General features: G+C 31.6%; 1 long non-coding RNA gene across 1 annotated transcript; it reads left to right on the top strand.

The window, feature by feature from the left end:
* Positions 1-1,822: 1,822 nt before the first annotated feature.
* Positions 1,823-5,988, top strand: LOC148266819 (uncharacterized). The gene is made up of 2 exons (XR_015817491.1): positions 1,823-2,265; positions 4,027-5,988. It is a non-coding gene; the product is annotated as an uncharacterized LOC148266819 (long non-coding RNA).
* Positions 5,989-6,956: the final 968 nt, after the last annotated feature.

Below are 6,956 nucleotides of genomic sequence, written 5' to 3'. Positions count from 1 at the left end.
GGACCATTTAACATTCTAAGGCCTAATAAGGCCCATTTAATAGGACAAGGCCCAATAAAACTCATTTAATAAACTCAGGGCTTATCAAAGGCCCATCAAGCATCCTTAGGGCACTTTGGAGCCCATCGAGCAACCTGGTCTATTTAAGCTCGCCATCAGTCCAAGGCCCACGAGGAGATCCCATGCTGCACTTGCCAACTGGGCAAGACAAGGGCCAGCTGTGCACCTTTCTCGGCACACAATTGTGTCTGACAAGGCCACACAGGCCGGCAGATTGCGCATTGCGATATACCTACGACAGGCAATCCAGACACCATGGGCGTGTCATGTAATATCTTAAAATTTTTCAGTATCTCTTTTTGTGCATGATAAAGGTATTACATATGCGTGTGTGTATATATAGAAATGCATGATAAGGGTAGGAATTACTAAACAAGAAAAGAAAATAAATGAGAAATTAGATTTAGAGAGAAATCTTTCAGTTGAGGGATAAAGTGACCTTCTAAGCTTGAAATGCTCACCAAGCTCAAAATAGGTGGAATTTTAAGTCTGAAATTTTGGAGAACATTAGTTAAACATGAGAAAAGATAATCGTAAAGAAAGAAGAATTATCAGAGCAAGAAAATGAGAGAAACAAAAATTAGGAAAATTATACGTGGAAAAATTCTAAATTAATTTTTTTGGGTTAAAATGTTTTCCGAGGTTAGAATACTTGGAATTTTAAGTTTGAATTCGATGGAATAAATGTTAAAACATAAGAAAACAAATGCTAATTACGTAGTAAAATTATTAAATGTCTTAACTATTAGGAAATGCTAATTATATATATACACATAAAATGTCGTAACTATATTAAATTCTAATAATTAGAAAATGTATATATATAATTATGATTTACATCCAAAATATTATTATATAAAATTATATATTATATATTATATACAAATTAAAGTAATATAATATATGTGTATATACAGATATATATACATGGTGTGGAGAGAGAATGTTTGTGCACGCATAAAAATAAATGCAAATAAATAGAATATAAATATATATTTATATACATATATATATATAAATAAAGAATATATGGTCACATGAATTATTTAATATTATATATAAGAAATATGAATTAATATATAATAACTAATTAATTAAGGTTATATATATTATTATGTAAATTAATATATATATATATATTAAGAAAAGAGAGAAGTAAGGGCTGTGAAAAGAAAAGAAAATAATATATAAGAATTATGATATAATATTATATATAACAAAAAATTATACGTTATTATTATATATAAACTACCTAAGGTTATAATATATATATATATATATAATTATGTGGGTATAAAACTGGATCCATTTTTGGGACCAAAATAAAGAAAAGAAGAAAGTGGAATATATGTGTCAAGTTGAGAAAAATGATGGCCATTTGAGATTTATACTTACACCATTACATACACACTTATATATTTGACTTGATTAATTAATTAATTAATGTTATATATATAATATGTAAATTAAGATATTTATTTATATAAGAAATAAGAAGAGAAAGATGTAAGGCACCATGAAATATATATATAAAATAAAAATTAACATATGTATATTAATGCCACATGAATTATTACTATTAGGTTAACTAATTAATATTATATATATAATATATAAGCTAAGAATATATATATATATATATGTGGATATGAGCCAGACAAGAAATTGGAGCCAAAATTAAGAGAGTGCGGTCATGAAAAAATGAAGAAGTAAGTGGAAAATGTGATAATTAATGCATAAAGAAAGCCTGAGGTGGGAGAAATAAAGGAAGAGGTGGAGAGGCGCCGAGTGAGGGGGAAAAAAAAAATTGTGGTGGGGAATTCTGCATCTTCCCCACCACGTATCATTTATTAATTAATGCCATTTCCCTATAAACATGAAAGTGAATGAAAAATGGAAACCATGAGTAAACGAAGAAAAGAAAAGAAGTGAAGCGTGAGAAAGAAAGAAGAAGAAAATTTAAAAAAAAAAAAACAAATTTTTGAGAGAAGAAAAATTTAAGAAATTATGGGAGAATTGTGGGGAAATTTTGAGGGATATTTTGAGAAGAATAAAGTTTAAATAAGAAGGGGAGGAGTTCGAAGAAAATAGTGACAAATAATGAAGGAAATGAGATTAAACTAAAGGAGTCTTAGCGTGACTGAAATGGAAAAAATGATTGGGGCTAAATCCTCGAATTTAGTACAATACTGTACCATGGTTGAGGTAAGAATTACAATACTCCCTTGATCACTTTTAATGAGTTTTTTATATGCATTTAGAAGGTATAATTTGAATAAAAATAGAAAACAACGTGATTTTGAATGCACGTAGGTGTGTGTGTGTGTGTGTGTTTATGAGATTTTAAGTAAAATAAATTGATGTTTTCGTGTGTGTTTTTTATTATTGGATGCCCATTACTATATGTAGGTATTAGGATAGGTTAGATCATTATAAACAGAAGTTAGAAAATAAATAGGTAATAATATGGGGATTTCGGAATAAAACAATGAAAATTATAATAAAAAATTGTAAATAATTAATTAAGTAAACAATTTGGTAAATAATCTTAAATATAAGAAGTAAATAGAAACCAATAAAATTTGAAAAATAAATAAGAATTTAATTAGGTAGATAGACAGATAAAATTTGGAAAGTGAAATAGGAAATTGGAATAGAAAATAAATAAGTTAAAAATATAATAATGTCGATATAAAATAAATATATTAAGGTCACCTAGAAGAATTTAGGCTTAATTGAAAATGTATGTTTGTTAATTATATTTATTTTATGTATTTGAAATTGTATTGTTTAATTGATTTAATTGAAAATGGTTATATTGCTAAAATTTAAAATATATATGATGGAATGCATGAATTGAAAAGAAAAATAGAGAAGGGTTAAGTTGTGATTTGGTGAAAGACAAGTAAGGATGGAAAGAACAAGATAATAGAAATGGGAAAACCAAAGTAGAATTAGGATTGATCAAGTCTAGGGTAGTTAAAAGTTGTGTCTGAAAAAACAGACAAGTCAAGAGTTTAATATAACGTACTCAACCAAATAGTCTGGTAAAATCTTATTCGCCTAATTTTCTTGAAGGGCCTAATTGTATTGATTGCTATAAGATTCGATCAGAATGCGGTACTGGTATTTGGATTCCAAGTTAGAACTGGTGTTCAATGTTTTCGGAATGGATAACTGAACCATTGAATTTATGTATGGTGACCAGAGAGATTGAATGATTGCATTCATTATTTGATTGACGCCACTCATAACTGTGATCGATATTCTGATTGTCATCTTAGAAATAGGTGTTAACGGCCATGCGCATGGGTTTGACAATATAAACCTAATTAAAGATATAAATAAACGTAAAAACTAAATAAAAAAGAAGAGTTAGAGTCATTGTATTAGTGTCAGTTTGGGTGTATGTGTAGAGATTGCATATGATTGATGGTATGTATGTTTACATGGGGTTTTAGGGATTGGAAGATGGGAACAGGTATGGCATTGGGGATTGTATGGTATCAATTATAGAGTAGGGATTCATTGATGGATTGATTGATTATTATTGCTTTTACTAATAAAATGGTTTTCATAAAAGATCATAATGCATTTTGTAAAGAGTCTTCACTGAAATGTATTAAAAATATTTTAAAACATTATTGTCGCCTGATAATACTGCATTTCTTACTGAGTTGCCTGAAACTCACCCTAATTTAGATTATCTTTTCAGGTTAGGAACCCTGATAAGGTCAGTAGCCAATAACTGTATGAAAAGAATCTCTTAACTTTGGGTTTAAATTATTCGATAAGAGTTATTATAAATTTATGTATTTAAATTTATGTGACTCAACTATTTCATGTAATGAATTTTTATCTTTGGAATTTCAATATAAGGGATGTTTAATTTTATGTAGTCCGTTACGTATGAATGAAATTTTCTGGCTTAATATTTTTGATCAATTGATTGGTGACTGTTCTCAGGAAGCTGGGAACGGGATGTCACAAGTCAGTATAAGCCCTCATATATGGGAGCGCATGTCACCTTTCGTGGGGTATCCTGCCAGTGTGCTCAAGCGGCATGACATGCTTGTACGCACACTCGTATAACACGACATTCTTGTGTGCACTCATGGCACGGTGTATCTTTGTTCTCTCTTCCGTGCGGCATAGTGTGCCCTTGCATGTGCTCACTTGTGCTTAGGCGCTCGGTCGAACGAATGTCTGCACGCATTGTGCATGCTAGGGACTAAGCCCGCACTGCTAGCGTGCCAAGGCAATCCCTATGCATGCACGCGCATGTCTTTCACAAGCTCCCTTGGTGTGCATATAGACTTGGTAAGGCCCGCATACGAGTGCTCTCCTATGCGCACACATTGCTTGCACGGGTAGTGTCCCTCACACATCTAGTATGTAACTATACCCGCACTTACGATCAAGTCAGCATATCAGTGCCTCTTTTCCCTGAGTTTCTGATCACCCATAGGCATTTTATTTATCCAAATAAATTTCCTAAACCTGCATAGACATCACACTTACATTTCTAACCAAATCAAGGTCAGGTACCAAACAAACATTCAATCAAACCAATTTAAACATTGAGACATTGCACCAGTTCATATATGCAATTTAGCATTTTAATCATTTTAAATTATGTATAAAACTCATTAAAAGCATAAAAATATTACCCCCATCCTTACCTAATACTAACTGTATTTTGGCTTCCAAAGGTGGTGAGAAACTTACGATTTTTTAGAGAGGCAGAGGTTGCAGTAGAGAGCAATGGATTATCGAGAATGCATAATTATCTGTATTTGATTCCAAAAATAAGAAGAAACAGTTTTTTTTTGTAAGGTGGATTGGCCTTAAAAGAAAAAAAACATAAGGAAGTAAAGTTGCTACTTACCTTTCGAGGAAGAAAGATTGACGTGGTGATAGTTACCAGTGGCAGAGGAGATGATAACAACTCCCTACTCTCTTTCTCACTCTTGGGCTCTCTCTTTATTTCGCCATGGAGCTCTTATTCTCTTTGAATGGTAAGAAAAAATAAAAGAATGAGGGGAAGAGGGGGTTTAAATATGCATGATCAGAGCAACGTGATCCGTTGGATCCCATGTAAGAGAGAGTAGTTGTTGATTGACTAAGTGGTCAATCGTGCATGGCTGGTACACGTCAAGTAGCAGCATGCTGCAATGGAGGTAAGTGAGAGTATGTCCGAACAGTAGCTGGTCAGTGGAGGAGTGGACAGGGCCTACCCGCATACATGCAGGTGCACAGGTCTTGTTGCGTAAGTAGGGGGTTTACTTACGAGGCATGCAGATGCCTATAAGGTGTGTCCACAATGTGTGTTTGTGAGGCCTATCTGTGAGGTGTGTCCACGAGGTGTGTCCGTGAGGCATGTCTACAAGGTGTGTCTGCGAGGCGTGTCTACAAGGGATGTTTGCAAGGTGTGTTTGTGAGGTGTGTCTGCGAGGTGTGTTTGCAAGGCATGTCCGTGAGGTGTGTCAGCGAGTTGTGTTCACGAGGTGTGTCAGTGAGGCGCGTCCACAAGCTCGTGCGAGTTGGCATCCGAGATTTGAATCTCGTATAATGTTTTTCTCGAAATTTTTCTTTTTTCATTCCCTTTTTGATTTAAACATGCATTCAAACTTTTCTCAAACACTTGGCAAGACAATTAAAATATATATTAAAATTCTAAATTAAAATTAAACATGCATCCGAGGTTTTTATCAAACAACTGAGGGGTTATGATAAATATTTTGTGTATATTCTGGGAATATTTCTGAAAAAACCCTATTACTTTGTATATATAAAGGTTTATAACCCTATTGGTTATGTACTCTTAATTTTTATCATAGTGAAAAGTTTTTTTCTTAATATTACCCGCGGATGTAGGTATACTTGCCGAACCATGTTAAATACTATATCATTCCTTATTTTCCTCTTTACTTCGTGTAATTGTGTACATATCGAGGATTTATTTTATCAACAAATTTAATTAATCTATTTAAGAATATATTTATGTAATGTCCTCACCCATTCTTAAAGTTTTAAACATACTCACACGATTTCCAGCTAACAGAACCAATAAAAACATTAATTAAACGCAACGAATTAAATTGATATTTCCATAAACATCCCTTTACCCATGAAGCATAATTAGACTACAAAAGTAAAAAAACAAAAGATAGTAAAAAGCCTTTAATTTCAATACAAACTAATCAACACTCATAGAAAGAAGCATTAACTGATCAAGACCTTATCTAGAATATTCTGATATGAAAAGAAATATAGGAAATTTGGGTGAGTTACATTACCTCAATAAGAATAGACAAACCAAAGATCCATAATGGATTATCAAAGTGTTGTAGAAAACATTAAAACTATTGATGAAGTATAAATTTTTATAATATTTTGTTTCTTAATTTCAAAAAATATTTTTAATTTCTTATTTCATTTCTTTTCAAAACTTGTTAAAGTTTTATTCCTAATCTATTGATCTTTTTATTCGCTGTCATAACTATTCTTCTACTAATCATTGTTTTCTTCTTTTTTTGTATCTCTATCATTTCTTTGGACATCAGAATTTTATTCAATGTACTTACGTCTTATTTTCTCTTTCATTTTTCTTTCTACATTTTCATACTTATTATCATATCATCATCAAATCAAAAATATCAAACATATAAATTAGATTAATCATTTTTCATCTTCCATTCCATTTTAAAATTAAAGTTTTATTTAGAATTAGAGTTTTATTTGCTTTTAGATTTCATTGTGCGATGTTGTTATATTACAAGTATCATCAAGGGCAGAAATGATCCCCCTTATATTTGGATACTTAAACAGATAGTAGACTTTCATTCTCCAAAGAGTTATGGGTACCAGATAACATATAACAGATAAAAGACCTC

The sequence above is a fragment of the Carica papaya genome, chromosome 3, assembly GCF_054855325.1.
Source record: "Carica papaya isolate Zhongbai chromosome 3, ASM5485532v1, whole genome shotgun sequence".
Lineage (NCBI taxonomy): Eukaryota > Viridiplantae > Streptophyta > Magnoliopsida > Brassicales > Caricaceae > Carica > Carica papaya.
The sequence above is the reverse complement of the archived record's forward strand: the minus strand, read 5'-3'. Positions and strand labels throughout refer to the sequence as shown.